The sequence below is a fragment of the Pseudonaja textilis genome, chromosome 1 (assembly GCF_049901715.1).
Source record: "Pseudonaja textilis isolate UNSWEBS1 chromosome 1, rPseTex1.2, whole genome shotgun sequence".
Classification (NCBI taxonomy): domain Eukaryota; kingdom Metazoa; phylum Chordata; class Lepidosauria; order Squamata; family Elapidae; genus Pseudonaja; species Pseudonaja textilis.
Window position 1 is genome coordinate 257899880 of NC_141990.1, and position 15858 is coordinate 257915737.

At 34.9% G+C, this 15858-nt stretch overlaps 1 long non-coding RNA gene across 1 annotated transcript in view; it reads left to right on the top strand.

Moving 5' to 3' along the window:
- The window catches only part of LOC148128164 (uncharacterized), a 132576-nt gene that overhangs the window by 94253 nt on the left and 22465 nt on the right, over window positions 1-15858 (top strand). The gene's annotated exons all lie outside the window — the stretch shown is intronic.

Consider the following 15858-nt stretch of genomic DNA (forward strand, 5'->3'; position numbering starts at 1 on the left):
CCACCTGAACAGGCGCGCCAACCAATCAGCAGGCCAACCAACAATAAAACCAAATACCAATGAAACACACCCACCCAATCAGACACAGCCAAGCCCCACCAATCAAGTCCCACCCCCTGGCATTAAGGAGGAGCAGCTGCAATCTCATTACTCTGAAAAGCACAGGCGAGACGAAGCCTGAAGTGATGAATGAGACTTCATCAACGTTGCCTAGATACTCGAATCTACGGCGAGGAAACCCGACAACCAAAGATCCACATATAAATACCCGAGAACCTCAGAAAACATATATATATATATATATATATATATATATATATATATATATATACATACATACATACATACATACATACATACATACATGTATATTTCCCTTTTTATTAGGCTTTTTGGGGAAAAAAGGGGGAGTGGATTAAAGAAACTTTGTAACACTGCCAACTAGAGGCTTGAAAATACTTTATTGGAAGTTGAGAGGGCTGTGAAGGAATCCTTTCTCAAGGACACTGGAACTTGATTAGATAGAGGGAAGAACATTGGAGAATGTTTTAACAGGTGTTCTTTGGAACTTCTATTATTAATTGAGTACTTGAAGTTTGGCTTTGGAATTTGTGGAGAAGCCATAATAAGAGCCTTGGATAACTAAATAAGATGCAGTGTGCTTTCTTTTTCATCTTCTTTTAGCTGTTTCATCCCTCCTCTTCAATCCCACAGTATTTTGTAATATTTGTATATCTATTTTCTTTTTTTTTTTTGTTTGACTTTATTTTTAATTTTACTTTTCTTTTTAAAGGGAAAGCCTCAGAATATTTTTCCTTTTTCTTTTTGCTTATTGGGATTTTTGCCTTTTCTATTTTCTATTTTCATTTTTTATTTATTTTTATGGTTATTTTCTTATTTTTTGAGACCTTATAATTGGATTAAGGTGTGAAGAACCTGAAGAATTCTTTCTTTTTTCTCTTCTTTTTTTATTATTGCTTTTTAATATTATTGGGTCTTACTTTCTTTTTCTTTTTTACTATTCTTAATTTTTATTTTTGAATCATAATTGACTATTCCACAATAGGATTAAGGTTTAGAAGAATCTGAAGAATCTCCTCCTTTTTCTTTTTAATCTTCTTTTTCTCCTTCTCTTTTTAATCCTGGACTTTTTATTTTTTACTGGTTTTTTAATGTTTTTCTTCTTCCCAACTGGATTATAATTGGCTACCCTATTAATTGGATTAAAGGAGTTTAAAGATCCTGAGTTATCCAAATGAGTAAGAAAACTTTACCTTCTGGCAGTTCAACTTCTGCTCCTGCTTCTCCATCAACTGGAGGATGACTATCAATAATGGCGAAGCAAGATAAAGTACAAATGGACCTAGCGACGATTATACAAGGAATACAAGAACTCAAAATGAGTATTGACCAAAGAACAGAGAGTATTGAACAAAGAATTGAAAAGACTGATGAAAAAATTGAAAATTTTCAACAAATGATGGCGAAACAGGAGGAGAGACTCCAAAAAATTGACGAGAAAGACAAACAAAGAGATGAGACAATTGGAAATATCGTTAGCAAATTAAAAAGGGTGCAACAAGATATAACTGGGATGTTGAAGTGGGAGATGGATAGGTCAGAATTCTATCTCAGATTTCAAAATATAGAAGAAGAAAAAGGACAAGATTTGGCGGCTGTAATGATAGAAATTCTGGCTGGAGCTTTGGAGATAACAGAGGAAAAGATGATGGACAGAGTAGATGAGATATATCGTGTCTTCACAAGATATGCGATGAGGAATAAGTTACCAAGGGAGCTCCATGTCAGATTTACTAAAAAGACTATTTAAACACAAATATTACAAGTCGCAAGAGATCAGGTGTTGAAATACAAAGGTAAAGAGATTATGGTTTTAAAACAAGTGCCTAGAAGAGTGAGAGAGATGAGAAAAGAATATCGATTTCTGACCAAAAAGTTATTGGAAAAAGAGGTGAATTGATGGTTGATCCCAGAAGGATTAATGTTTATATGGCAAGAACAGAGACACAGAATCGACTCAATTGAGAAAGCAGAAATATTCTACAATGAATTTTTTGGAAGAAGAGAAATAGAGACAGAAAAAGAGACCATCTCAACTGAGCCTCAAGAAGACCAGATGGGAACGGGGAAAGAAGAAGATGCGGTAGGTGGACAAATGGAGACCAAAGAACAACGTGAAGTAAGATCTACAAGAACTGTTAGACCTAAATATAAAACATAACCATGGAGGAAAAAAAATTGATTTCTATGAATATAAATGGATTGAACTCAGCTATTAAAAGAAGAAAAATCTTTCATAAATTAGAGAAGTTAAAATTTGATATAATTTGCCTACAAGAAGTACATATTAAGAAACAACATCAACGATTATTGGTAAGACCAAAACTGGGGAAAATTTTTACTTCCTTGACTAACTGTAAGAAAAGAGGAGTGGTCCTGTACATTAAAGAAACTCTTGCAGCAAAATTGATTTATACTGATGAAGATGGAAGAGTATTAATGGTTGAAATAGTGGATAACAAAATAAAAACACTGCTTGTTGCAATTTATGCTCCGAACGATAAACAAGAAGAATTTTATAAAAAGTTACATATGAAATCAATTGGACTGGACCATGTCAATATAATTATGATGAGAGATTTTAATGGAATTGTAGATAATAAATTGGACTATACAGCGACAGCATTAAAACAAAATAGAAAGACTCTCCCTAAATCCTTTTTTAAAATGGTAGATGAATTAAATTTAAAAGATATATGGAGAGAAAGAAATGGTAAAACCCAGCAATATACTTTTTATTCAAATAGACATTTATCATGGTCCAGAATAGATATGATTTGGACTTCATCAGAATTAATATCTAACATTCAAGAAACAAATATAGAAACGGGTATATGGGCAGACCATAATCCTATGACAATTAAATGGAAAGGACAAGGAAGAAGATCTAGATGGACATTAAACAACGCTATTTTAAAGGGAAAAGACTTTACACAATGGATGGGCAAAGAATTGGCTTTCTTTTTCAGTGAAAATAAAAAAGAAGATACTTCAATGCAGAATGTTTGGGATACAATGAAGGCATATGCGAGAGGATTAATAATGGATTATACAAAGAAAAAGAATATTAGGAAGAGGCAAACTATTAAAGCTTTAGAAGATGATTATAAAAAACTGGAAAAAGAATTTCAGAATATGCCACAGAAAAAAGATATTAAATTCAAAATGGATATAATTAAACATAAGATGGGTCAGGCAGAGAAAGAAGAATTGGCACAAAAAATTAGAAGTGCTAAACAGAACTACTTTGAAGATGCAAATAAACCAGGTAGATGGCTAGCATACAAATTGAGAAAGGAGAAAGAATCTAGGAAAATAGTACAGTTAATAGATGATCAAGGCCAAATGTGTTATGGTAATAAGGAGAAAAAAACAATTATCCAAGACTTTTATGGACAATTATATAAGCAGGAGGATTTTGATGAGGAAAGAATTAAGCTTTATCTACAAAATGCTAACCTACCTAAGATATCTGAAGAGACTGAAAAAATGTTAGAAAGTACTATAACAATGATGGAACTAACGGAAGCATTTAATAGGCAGAATAATGGAAAAGCACCAGGCCCAGATGGGCTCCCGGCAGAATTTTATAAAACATTACAAGAATCATTGAGCACTCCACTGTTAGAAGTTATGGATGAAGCCATGTTAAATAAGAAAATACCCAAAACATGGTTAGAAGCTTATATCACACTTATTCCAAAAGAAGGGGCCGATCCATCACAAATTAAGAACTATAGACCTATTTCTTTACTGAATGCAGATTACAAAATCTTTGCTTCCATCTTGGCAGAAAGGCTCAAAAGATACCTAAATAACTTTATTCACCCTGACCAGAATGGATTCCTGCCAAAGAGACAAATTAGGGATAATATGAGGGTAATTCTGGACACTTTGGAATATTATGAGGTGCATCCTGAAAAACAAATGGCTTTGATATTTTTAGATGCCCAAAAGGCATTTGATAATGTGAATTGGAGATTAATGTTTTTGTTATTGGAACAGATGGGCTTTGCTAGAAAATTTATTCAAGCAATAGAAGCCATATATGATAAACAAACGGCAAGAGTGATGATAGAGGGAGATTTTACAGATTCTATTAATATAAGAAAAGGCACAAGACAAGGTTGCCCATTATCACCTTTGTTATTTGTATTGACTTTGGAAGTGCTGAATAGAAACATTAGAGAGGATCCAAATATAAAAGGAATGAAAATTAAGAAGGAGGAATTTAAATTGCAAGCCTTTGCGGATGATTTGGTTTTTATTTTGGAAGATCCTCTAGGAACAGCTTTAAAGCTACTGGAAAAGATAGAGATCTATGGTGAGATGGCGGGCTTGAAAATAAACAAAGATAAAACAAAGATTTTTTTGATCTTTGTTTTTATTAAAACAAAGAGATGAACTGGCAGATTTATTGAAAATTCAAGTTACGAATAAGGTTAAATATTTGGGGATACATTTGACATCAAGATGTACATTGAAAGAGAATAACTGTACTAAACTTAAACAACAGATAGCATCTGATTTGAAGAAATGGGAAAATCTACTTGTCATTGATAGGTAGAATTTCAACAATCAAGATGAATATTTTACCCAGAATTTTATATTTGTTCCAAACCATACCAATCAGGCTTGGTAAAGATTACTTTGAAGAATTAAATAAAATTGTGTTGAAGTTTATATGGCAAGGTAAGAAAGCCAGAATAAAATTAAAACTTCTACAAGATGCTAGAATTAGAGGAGGTTTCGGCCTTCCGAATTGGGAGTTGTACTACTGTTAGTGATTGGGGATAAACCCCTGAGCAGAGTGCACAGCAGCAGTCTAACCAGGCAGCCAAAATGAGAGAGAGAGGCTGGGCCCAAGAGTATACACACACTTGAGACAAAAACACTGTTTGTGGTTTTAAATAGATATTTAATTCACACAGAGATTAAGAATAGTCATTCAGTCCATATGTCAGTATCCAGTATATCCATCCAGTTACCTAGGCTATAAACAGTAAATACAATGTCTTTATCTGCTTGTAAATCTTCTTCTTCTGATAACTCTCTCTCAAAGACAATGCTGAGTATAAACAGCTCACCAAATAAACACAGTCTTTGTGTTCAGTTGAAATGGTATCTGGCACAGTAGCCTCCAAAAGCAAGCAGACGTTCCAAAACAGCAGGCAGCAGACCAGGAACAGAACCAGGTGCATCCAGAAGCCGCGTCTATTACGTTTCCCTTCCTACCTTTATTACTGCCTGCAACCGCACCCACAATGACATTGCAGTTTCTTGTTTAAAGCTACATAGACACTTAATCCTAGGTTTACATATTTATTCAACCCAAACCTGGTTGGTGTATCCATATACCCAACATTCTCCCCTTTTGGGTGACATAAATATGTAATGCCTTTACATTCTAAACCCATATTTTTCACAACTCTCTAGATGCTTAATGGCACCTTGGGCTTTAGTAAAATGATCAGCTACATTGTCCTCCGACATGCAGTACTCCAGCTGTATCAATTTACTCTGTACAGATTGTCTTACATTAAGATACCTCAAATCTGTATGTTTACTTCTCGTTTTAACTGCAATATTAGTGGCCATTTGAATTGCTGCCTGATTATCTTCATGTACAACTATGGGGTAAGTTACAGTTATACCCATATCCTTCAACATTTGTTTGTACATAATTAACTCAGTACACAATAAAGATAAACAGGAGAATTCTGCCTCCATAGTAGACAAACTTATATGCTGTTGCCTTATAGACTTCCAGCCTATTAATGTCTTACCCAGCATTATGGCTGTTCCTGAAGTCGACTTTCTAGTATCTCTTTCTGCTGCAAAACTAGCATCTGCATAAGCACTCAATATGAGATCACCTTTTGGTTCTAAATACAGTGCATGGTGTAATGTACCTTTAAGATATCTTAAGATTCTTTTCAATGCTATCCAGTGACATTGAAGTGGGTCATTATTGTGTCGTGCCAGCTGATTAATACTAAAAACTATATCTGGCCTTGACCAATTGCTAATATATGATAAGCTACCAATCAAAGATTGATACAGTTCCTTATCACATTTGGGACTTTGTGTATCCATTTTGCAAATATCCTGACTCATTGGAGTCTTTGCAGGCTTACAAAGTTCCATCTTATAATCTATTAGCAATTTAGATATCTTATCTTCCTGAGATATCTTAAAACCTTTCTGTGTTCTCAGTATATTCAAACCTAGATATCTCTTTATCTCCCCTAATTGCTTGATTTTTACCTTCTTGGCTAATGATGATATTATTTCATTTGCTTCATCATTAGTTTTAGTTATCAGAGCAATATCATCAGTAAACAACAATAATAATGATATTTTCCCATTCTTTTCTCTCTTAAATAGACATGGGTCGGCTAAACCAGCTTTAAACCCTATATTGGTCAGTTCCTTCACAATATACTGGTTCCATTCATAGCCCGATTGTTTAAGACCATAGAGGCTCTTCTTTAATAACCAACAATCATTATCATTATTATTGTCTCCTTTAAATCCATTAGGCCTTTTCATATACACAGTATGTCTTAGTGGAGCATGCAAGTAAGCAGTTTCCACATCTAAATGGTTAACTATATATTGCTTGCTTGCTGCCCACACTAATGCTGCCCTTAAAGTTGCTGCTTTCAGACTAGGTGCAAATACTTCATCATAGTCTTTTGCACTTTGTCTAAAGCCTTGGGCTACTAACCTTGCCTTATGGATTGTGTTTCCATCCTTATCTGTTTTTATTTTAAAAATCCATTTGCAGCCAATGGGTTTTTCATTACTAGGTAATCTCACGTTCTCATACACTTTCATATCCTTCAGAGACTTCAATTCTTTATTAATAGCTGCATACCAATTTTCTTTCTCTTTAGAAGGATATCTTCTTATCTCATCCACAGTATTTGGGATTCTATTTTCCTGGCACACTGTATTAGCCTGGTATCTTTCAGGCGGTCTAGATATACGTGTAGTCCTTCTGGGTATTACTGGGCTTCTTTGAGTTACAACCTGTTCCTCATCCTCAGCTATTTCTTCCTCTAGGGGCTGTACTTCTTCCTGTACTTTTTCCTTTACATTATTTTTAAAGTTACAGGGATACTTAATGGGATTTCTGTATGATTCAATAACCACCTCGTTATTGTTATCCTGTTCTAACTTATCCCATCCTACGTGCTCTAGAAATTGGGCATTGGCACTACATAACACCTTAGATGTGCCTTTCTCCCAAAATCTATATGCCCTATGGTTAGCTTGGTAACCAACGAAGAATAATTGTTTAGCTCTGTGTTGCCCTTTACGCCTGAGTTGTGTAGGGATATGCACCCATGCTGGTGCACCAAATGTGTGCAGGTAACTCAAATCAGGCTTCCTGCCATGCCACATGGTGAATGGTATTTCACCAGTGGTTGAGTTAACCACGTTATTTAATAAATGATTAGCACACATTGTGGCCTCCCCCCACAAAGAATCAGGTAACCCAGAATCAGTTAACATAGTACGGGTCATTGCCTGCAATGTTTGGCCTCGCCTTTCAATAAATGCATTGTGTTGTGGTCTGTATGGTGCAGATGTCTTATGAGCTATTCCAGCTGCCTTTAATCTATTCTGGAATTTGCTATTAACAAATTCCGTGCCATTATCTGTCACCAGGGTTATAATTTGCCGTTTGGTTTTTCTTTCAGCAAACTTTAACCAGTTGAAGAAATGTTGATATGTTTCAGTTTTGCTTTTCATTAGGTAGCAAAACCCATATCTAGAGTAATGGTCCATAATGCTCAGTATATATCGAGCACCCCCCATACTGGGTTTCTTTGGACCAATAATGTCTGCAAATACTACTTCTAAAGGTTCTTTAGTTTTGAAACCATTTAGCCTATTTGCAGGCATTATTTTACTCTTATCTTCACAACAGACATTACAATGCAAATACTTATCACAGGGTTTTAACCTTATTCCTTCAGATAACTCTACTGTACGTTTTAGCATTTTAAAATTCACATGCCCCAAACGCCTATGCAATAAATGGATACATTCATCATGAGGCTTGATATTGTTAAATACAGTCTGTGCCTCCCCTTTCTTACTATCATGTAAGACATATAATGTTCCATTTAAAGCTGCAGTTACCCTTTTGCCATCTCTTTCCAGTATGCACATATTATTCTCAAATGTAACCACATATCCTAGTTTATCTAATTCTCTTACAGAAAGTAAATTCATTTTTAACTGTGGTACATACAACATTTTTATGTTCTGTTTTAAACATGGACAATATGCAATACCTTCACCCTTGGCCTTGAGATGCCAACCATTAGCGAGTGATATATGCTGAGAGCTTGTAGACATTTTTATAAACTTTGTCTTATCTCTCGTGATGCAGTGGGATGCTCCACTGTCCACCACCCATATATCATTCTTCACATTACAGTTGCTGTATGTGGCTAGTTCAAAGGATTTCCTTGGCTTCTTTAAATTCTGGCGTTTTCCTTTTCTGCAGAATCTTGCCAAATGTCCTCTGCCTCCACAATTAAAACACTTTTTAATTGTGTATGCCGTTGAAGATAACTTCTCTTCCTCCGGGTGCTTTACCTTGCATAGCTGGTTTCTTTCAGGCTTTGAAGATAATTTCTCTTCATTATTAGGCTTATCTTCCCTCAGCTGGTCACGTTCACTCCTTCTTCTGGCTTCTTCTAATAGCCTGCCAGTTATCTCAGTTACTGATAAACTGTCTTTAGGCAATACCTCTAATGCAGTCACAAAATCATCATAGCTTCGTTCCAAAGAAGACAGAATAATGTATACTTGTTGCAACTCATTAAATATAAGCTCTTTTTCTTGTAATTCTTGAAAAATGCTTTTCATACAGTTTAAATGAGTCAACATGTTTCCATTGCTCTCAAGATGTGTTCTAAACAGCTTCCGTGTAAGATTTATATGAGCTCCTACACTGTCTCGAACATAAATCTTCTTGAGATTATCCCAGCACTTGGCAGCACTATCCTCTCCACGAATATGTATCAGTTGCTGGTCTGAGAGAGTGAGTCCTATGATGCACAAAGCCTGTTCATTCTTTTGTTTATAGTCCTGTATCTTTCTGGCATCCTCATCAACAGTAGGATCCAAATTGGATACATCTGGTGGGTTTGTTACTATGTCCCACAAACCTTCTCTTCGTAGAAGTAAACTACATTTCATTGACCATGAAACATAGTTTGTTCCATCTAACCTGGATATCATGGACAGACTTGGCAAATTTACTTGTGCCATTGCTCTGCAGAAAAATAACTATTCAACAAACAGTTTGTCTTTACAGCAATGTGCAACTCTTGACCAAAAACTCTCAGTGGTATATCCTGGTTAGCTAGACTGTGCACACTGCTGGGCCCATAACCAATGTTAGTGATTGGGGATAAACCCCTGAGCAGAGTGCACAGCAGCAGTCTAACCAGGCAGCCAAAATGAGAGAGAGAGGCTGGGCCCAAGAGTATACACACACTTGAGACAAAAACACTGTTTGTGGTTTTAAATAGATATTTAATTCACACAGAGATTAAGAATAGTCATTCAGTCCATATGTCAGTATCCAGTATATCCATCCAGTTACCTAGGCTATAAACAGTAAATACAATGTCTTTATCTGCTTGTAAATCTTCTTCTTCTGATAACTCTCTCTCAAAGACAATGCTGAGTATAAACAGCTCACCAAATAAACACAGTCTTTGTGTTCAGTTGAAATGGTATCTGGCACAGTAGCCTCCAAAAGCAAGCAGACGTTCCAAAACAGCAGGCAGCAGACCAGGAACAGAACCAGGTGCATCCAGAAGCCGCGTCTATTACGTTTCCCTTCCTACCTTTATTACTGCCTGCAACCGCACCCACAATGACATTGCAGTTTCTTGTTTAAAGCTACATAGACACTTAATCCTAGGTTTACATATTTATTCAACCCAAACCTGGTTGGTGTATCCATATACCCAACAACTACCAAGCTGCAAATTTAATGTGGGTTAAAGATTGGATAACATTAAGAAAGACTAGATTGTTGACACTAGAAGGGCATGATTTATTACTGGGATGGCATGCTTTTCTGTGGTATAAGGGAACTAAATCGCAGGGCTATTTTAGAAGGCATTATATAAGGGAGTCTTTATGGTTGAATTGGGAGAAAATTAAGAGAAAATGTTATTTGAAAATCCCAGTCTGGTTATCAACTATTGAAGCTTTTTCTTATCCTATAATATATGAGAAGGAACAAACAGTTAGATATGGGGAAATATTGGATGAAAAGAGTGAACTTAAAACAATGCAAAAACTAGAAGAACAAGGCATAAAGATGAATTGGTTTTCATATGCGCAAATACATTCAAGGTATCTTATGGATTCTAAAGCAGAGGGATTTTATGATAAATTGACTGATTTAGACAGGATCTTGACAGGTACTGATGAAAAAGTGATTAAAAAATTATACAGTTATTTGTTGGAAATTTTAGTAGAGGAGGAACAAGTTAAAGAAACGATGATTGTTTGGGGGAAGAATTTTGGTTATGGGATTGATTTGGAGAAATGGGAAAAATTGTGGTCTCAAAATTATAAAATGACAATGTCAACAGCTTATAAAGAAAACTTGTATAAGATGTTTTACAGGTGGCATTTTCGCCCGACAAGAATTGCAAGAATGATTAAGAACAAATCTGAAAAGTGCTGGAAATGTCATCAGATACCTGGCTCATACTGCCTACCATATGTGGTGGACTTGTGAGGACGCTAGAAAATATTGGACAAAGATTCGCATATGGTTGGAAAAAATGACAAAGACACATATAGACTTGAAACCAGAGATTTTTTTATTGGGAATCTTACCTGATATATATAATAAAAATTTGAAGTATTTGATTGTAAATATATTAACAGCGGCTAGGATTGTATTTGCTAAAAATTGGAAGAGTGAGAAAACTCCATCAGAGGAAGAAATTATTAAGAAAATATTGGATTGTGCTGAAATGAGTAAATTGACATTTGAAATCAGAGAACAAGAAGATAAACAATTTTATGAAGTTTGGGATCTTTTTATCAATGGTTAGATAATAAAACATAATAATAGAATATTCAGATTTATTATATTATCTTTATAAAACATTATCAAGAGAGATTTGGTATAATCTTATGATTTATTGCAAAATAAACTAAGTAAACTATAGTTATCTCGTTAAAATATGAATTAACAAAATTATAGATACATGATTTTTTTAGTGATGATATTAGGTTATACAATTATTGATTGATAATATGAGCTATTATGTAATATAATTATATTAGTGACTAGGAAATGGATGCACAAAAAAAGTGGTAAACCAATCGATGCACTGTATGTAAATTCATGAAGAAGGATGATATTTTTATGTTTTTTGTGGTATGTCTATGTTGTCTTGTTGTTAAAATAAATATATATATATATATATAAAAAAAGAAAAACCAATGTTGTAAATTGATATAGAACATCTGAGATTCTTTACCCAGTGTAATCCTGGATTCCTGGATGATGGGTGGATGGATGGGTGGGTGGGTAGATGGATGGATAGATGGATAGATAGATAGATAGATAGATAGATAGATAGATAGATAGATAGATAGATAGATAGATAGAAAGAACACATATGTCTATATTTCATATATAATCTATCTTTTTATCTATGTGACTGTCGAAGTACAGCACCAGAGGTGGTGACACACACACAAAAAAAAACCCAAATCATGGCATTAAGCTAAACATCTTTGAATATGCAAGTTGGTAGCAATTTCTACAGGTTTAGCCAAATTTAGCTGTTTACCTGAATTCCTCTAATGCTTGGGTTAGCAGAAAAATGTGGTGGCTTAAATTCCACTGGCCCCATGGCTGACTTTATTCTGTTTCAAATGAGTCTAGCAAGTGATAGTGTCCTTAAATTTTGAAATTGAATATGTTAATGAAAGTAATTGATGGATTTTAAAGGTTCTTTTCACTTCCCATCAAACTTCATTTGTCAGCATGAAAAACAGCTATAAATAAATATGTTTAATGTTAGGAAATAGACTTTAAGAAAAGTAGGTTGATGCTTGGATTTAATCATATTTTGTCAACCCACATGGTAGACCAGTCTAAGAAACCAATGCCATATACATCAGGACTATTTTATTGTAACAGCTACAGTAAAGTATGGTATATAGGAAAAGAGGCAAAGCAACAGTTAGATATTATTTTAATCTGCAAGTCTAAAAGTGATTCCCATCCTTTACTTTATCTTCATGTTAACTAGGAAGGGGCCTGACTGAGATTTTTACTCAAACTAATATCTCAAATCCAGGCTGAAACCTTTCTTATCTTACCGTTAGTAGACCTGTGGTGGCACAATTGTTAAAATTCAGTATAGCAGGCTGTCACTGCCCACAGCCAGCAGTTCAATTCTCACCAGCTCAAGTATGTCTCAGTTTTCCATTCTTGTAGGTCTGTAAAATGAGGATCCAGATTGTTGGGGGCCATATGCTGACTGTAAACGACTTACAGTGGGCTACAAAGCACAGTGGAGCAGTTTATAAGTCTAAGTGCCGTTGCTGTTGCTTTGTTCTTTTTTTTATTGTGCTGTCCCATTCACCTTCTCACACACACATAACTGTGGTTTACTGAGTTTATTAATATTCCCCAGCAGTTCCCTTTACCAAAAACCCAATTAAGAAGAGCCACGAGCAGACCAATGCTAGTCCACAGAGAAATGGCAAAAGTGTCCACAAGACACTTGAAAATTCCCCAATCAAAATAAATTCACCAGGCAAACTTAAATCCACAACACAAGAGAGATCATGAAACAAGAAAAGCCAAGAGTTTCTAAGGTACAAGTCAAGGCATGGTGTCATTTAAAAGCAAGGCAGGAATCACAATGCCAGAAAATATACAGCTAGGAAACAAATATGTCCCAGCATCACCTCCATCTGTCTGATGTGTTATATAGCCAGCTGCCAGTGCAGCCCATCAAGAAGGGTGAGGCTTTCTCCTCACAAGTAGTCTGGTTGACCTTCTCTTCTCCTGCCCTTTTTCTACTCTGTATGTTCTTAGATCAGTGCAGAAGGCAGTTCTACCTCCTCCTCACTGGCCGCAGATGTATGCTTTCACAATCTGAAGCCTCAGCCAAATCCCTCACAGACAGCTGCTTGAAGCCATCAATTAACTGAGATACTGACCTGCCAGGAACAGGTTCTTCCTCCCCCAAACTTACATCTAGACAGATATCTGGGGAAGCATCTGGAGAGACATCACACTTATTATTTAAGGCCATTTACCATTTTCAATGCATTCAAATGACAAGTTGCTGGAACAAACTACTTCATTATAATAACATGCCACTTGTAAGCCTGATATTAATGCTTTCCTAGAAGAGTGCTAAACTTATAATAATAGCCAGGCTCATACATCCCTTGTTTGGTGAAGCTGCATGGAATGAAACAAGAAGGAAGTCTCATAGTACCTCACATCTATCTTCCTTCATGTGATATGTTAGAAGGATATAGGCACAGAAGAAGGAGACAAAAGAAAGCAAGATGTGATCAATAATTAGTGCAAAGAAATGACACTGCTGGTAGCAAGCAGCCATGACCAAAATCACCTGCAAATGAACGCAAAATGATGCATTTTCCACTATCAGTCATGCTTTACTGAGGTAGATGTTTCTGTGCAAGCCAGATGCCAGTCTTTTCTATAGCCCAAATCAAAATGGCCATGGAAGACAATGTCCAATGGGAGGTCCTGCATGCAGCAGGCTAATAGGCCCTCTGGAAGCTGGACAAATCATTATCAATTAAAATGTCAGATCATGTTCATGGTATCAATGTGTTGGCAAAAGAAATATCTCAAGACTGTTTTAATCTGCCTAACTATTTGTAATGTCATAAGGACATGTTCTTCAGAAATGGTTAGCAGGACAGTCATGCCTCAAAGCAAACAAATACTGGACAAAAATAAGGAATTGGTTGCAGGAAATTATTGGTCTCCAAACTGAGTTTAAACCTGAATTGTTTCTATTAGGAATAATTAGAGGATAATTTAATAGTACATATAGTTCATAGTATAGTTCATAGTTCATGAATAGTTCATAGTACATATATTGACAGTGGCAAGAATTGCTAATGCACAGAGTTGGAAACTAGATAGTACCCCCTCCCAAAGAATGATAATAAAGAAAGTGATGTATTGTGCAGAGATGGTTAAACTCATGTTGGAATTGCAAGATAGAGAAGATATAGAATACTATACGGTCTGGGGTAAGTCGTATAACTGGTTAGAAAATAGAAATGAAAATTAATGTATTTATGTATGTTGACCTAAATGGAAATGTCAATGTCACAGTTTTGCAAAGATTGTATTTGAGTTTTTAAATGTGGAAAAGTAAAATAAAATTATTTTTTTAAAAAGAAATGATTAGCAGGAGATAAGGATTGGAACTATGTTACAGCTGTAGAATTTGTTTAAGTTGGTCTCATTCTGAGCAATGTTCAGAGATGGGAAAGGAAAATACAACAAAAGACAACTCTTTTACCCAAGGCTTCTGAGTGAAACAATCTAAGAAAATGGTTGATTGAAGATTATTGAATTGTAGAACACATTTCTGTAGAGAAAAAGGGAGACAAAACTGGCAAAAGATAAAAGAGACAGTAAATTAAAATTCAGCTCTGGAAAAGGAGGGATAGAAACTCAAAATAATCCCACTTTCGGCCTATATGGTATAAGAGAGAGCACAGGGAATCTCTGTTAGGCTTTCATTATACTGTACAACAGGAAAATAGAATTCCAGTAGTCTTTACTGTGTCTGTATATTGACCTGGCCTACTTTGACAATCTGGTCTGGTCTGGAAAATTGAATATGGCAGAAAAGTGGCAAATCGCAACAACTCACTATCAGAAAAGTCTTATTCTCTTATCTTTGGGGGAGTCCTATAAGAAAGACCAAACTATAAAGCATATACCATGAAAACCTAAAACTACCTTTATTAGAATAGTTACAGTAACATAATTTGAAAATTTGAGTGTACTTCTTTCCCTTTTTTTAAATAAAAAATTTATTTGGGTTTTCACAAAACATAATACAAGTAAAATTTCTTATTTTGAGAATAGCATGGTCCCAAGTTATCACTTCTCCATACAGACACAAATTCAATTTCATATTCATCTTTGTGTTCTATTCCATATCTTATTACTATTTTAACATTTTCTCAATAATTTTTCCCTTCTCTTATTTTTCTCAAACTTACTTTTAATTAGCTCATTCCTTTCTAAATTCATATATATATATATATATATATATATATATATATATATATATTCTATATATATATTTATTCTTAAGTTTTCGTGGGTACTTACATGTATGAGATTCTGCTGAAATGTTGCTACAACTTTAAAAGCACAACTACAATGACGTGGGAAAATACCGAACAAAGCTGAATGCCATACATGTAAGTACCCGTGAAAACATATATATATATATATATATATATATATATATATATATATATATATATATATTTCAATATCTTTCTAATCATTATGTTTATACTTTTGTCTGTCCTGTTTCAATTTCATATTTTCTTTTCTCATTAAACAAAATTTTCCCCTGTAGTTACTGATTGGAGTATGACACCTTTACATCTTTTAATTTTTATCCCTTCGACTCTTATTTAAACTTCAATTTATGCCTTTACAATTATAACATTCAATATAACACA